A 2,648-nucleotide genomic window follows, 5' to 3' on the forward strand; every position below is an offset into this window, starting at 1 on the left:
GCGCCCTTCATTGCACGGTGGCAGTGTTGAGTGCCAGGTGAAGTAAAAAAGATATATATTCGCAAAGTCCCTACAAAAAGCGCTGGTCGTGAAGCCTACTTTAATATTAAAAAATACTATCGTCTCTACTTTGAAAAGTGTGTGGAAAATAGCATCGCCGAGCTCTTACAAATGCGGTCTGTGAAGCTTATAATATAAGCTTTCAAAGTAAAGACGATATTAATATTATTAATATCGTCTTTACTTTGAAAAGTGTGTGGAAAATAGCATCCCAGAGCTCTTACAAAATACTGGTCTGTGAAGTCTACATTAATGATAATAAATATCTCTATTTGAGAAGTGTGCAGAGCTCTTAGAAAATAAAGTGGTTACTGTGCCCGATTTGCAGTACATACGACAGGTTTTGCGCAATAATCAAGTATCTGCGCAGCTCGCCAGGCTGTTTGCAACCAATCGATGCGTTTCGTGCTCGGCAGAAATGTTTACCTTACGTCCAATCGCGAGGGCGATAGACGGTCTGATCGTGCGACAGATCCAGTCAGTGTCGCAGGTCGGCAGGTATTGCCCAATCAGGGCGCGAGTTAATTGTGTCCGCTTTTTGGTCATATTTGTAATTTTGGCATAGTTAAGTCGAGTCAGAAAGGTAGGCGCGGTCGGTAAGATGGGACGAAAATATATTAGACAGGCTAAGTGTAGCCATGCGAAAAGGCAGGAAAAAGCAGCAAGAAAGGAACCGGACGGACTTATTGACAGACGGACAGGCTGCAAGTTTAGGTGGCGGGAAACTAGCGCTCTGGGCGCCCGCTCCGCGGACGCTAGGGCATGGTTGGTTGGTGTAGTGTGGGCTGTCCGACTCCGATGCACTGTGGTGGGCTTAGAGTTTCTAGTCAAAGCAAAGCAACATATAGTACATGTATACTGTGATCTACGTATATTACGTTCCAAAACAACACCGCACACAGTATCTATAGTGTTCACATGTTATTGTAGACACGACCAGAGTTTAACGTGATCTGCAAGAAGAGCACCATCTTACCCGGGAAGGTTTTGTCTATAATCTCGTTTGAGCGCATTGCTCCTAAAATGACACGAATCGGAGGCGCGCGTGGTTGCAAAGCTAATATATGCTGTACGGAAGACGGGTCAGTATCAATGATGCTACGAAATATGCGTAGATCGATAAGAAATCCCAGTGTAGCTGGAGTAAATACACCTACTCAAACCTAATGCCATCAGTCACGTCATCGCCGTGAGGCAGTCGACACCATATCTTTGATTGCGACGATCTATTAGAGCAAGGTTTGGCCAGCTTCTCGCGCGAAGTATCTTTTAGGACAGATAGATTTTGCCGATGGTCGCCACAAACACCGATTGTAAGCCTTGAAACTGTTCCGCTGAGCTGTTTATTATATTACTGAAGGGTCTTTCCACTATCTTTCGCATGCATTGATCTTACTTGCATAGCTGACGCACTTACAAACTTATTTTTATAGATACTGACCGACAGAGTGGCGTAGATCCTTATCGAGTGGCATTTACTGGCTCCTATATGTATGCCAAACACACAAAGCCACATGGCTGTAGACAGAGTATCATATTGTAGTGATGTTTAGACTCAATTTGAAAAGTAGCTCATGTACAATATATGAAGTATTTTTGCTGCCTTTTTATCAACTCGGTTTGCTATTTGATGTGTAGCGCGAGGTCGCTAATGAGTGTGTATAACACGCGCCCGTGAGAGCCAAAACCTATGTATAGGGTCACTATCGCTCTCTTGATACATTTGCGTCGTCGTGCTAGCTTACTGTGCTTACGCTATTGATGTTTTAGTCTGTATAATCAAGCGCGTCACTAACTGGGCACAGGCCATTCCGCAGCTATACCGGTATGCTGAACGCGCATCTGTTAGCAGTAGCCAACGCGATATATACGCGCGAGGCGGGTACGCCTTATAGTCATCCGCGAATCAACCGAGCTTTCATCTCGGCCGTTATGAACAGGACACTAAAGTACAATATTGCATTCAGACACATCGACTTGCCACGTCTATCTGTACGGTCTGCACTGTCACGCAGTGGTAGTATCTATGTATACAGCAGCTTATTCGTCGCACGTAGTTCCCACTCAATACTGTGGTTTAAATTGTGAGCGTCAATTAGTGCAATATACGCTATAAGAGCGGATGGTACAGATAGCATGGTTTTGCGTGTGCCCACGTGAGCGAGTGTACGTGCCATCTACGGTGATGCGTATGCGGATAGGAACCACCAACTTGCAGCAGTGCACAGTTGATTCCATGCGCTAATTATTTTATGAAGCGCGCTATTCGGTTTAGGTGTGTCAACACAACTGACTGCGCCATAGGCAGATTACCGTATGTTCGGCCCCAAACCTCGCACTGTAGCCGATATACTAAATACAAAGATAGGTAGAAACATGGAGGCCATAAAGGGTATATTTACCAATTACTTGCTCTTCTGCTGCTTCCTTTGCTCGATGTACTTGGCGTTTCGGGCGGTCAGCTTGCGAGGGCGGCTGCGCCTCGTTTTCTTCTTGCGGTGCTCACTCTCTATAATCGACCACCCATCGCTTTCTTGACGTATCCCAGGGTTCTCTTATGAAGCGACAGCACACTCGCCGAATCAGTG

The sequence above is a fragment of the Phytophthora infestans genome, genomic scaffold (assembly GCF_000142945.1).
Source record: "Phytophthora infestans T30-4 supercont1.44 genomic scaffold, whole genome shotgun sequence".
NCBI lineage: Eukaryota > Oomycota > Peronosporomycetes > Peronosporales > Peronosporaceae > Phytophthora > Phytophthora infestans.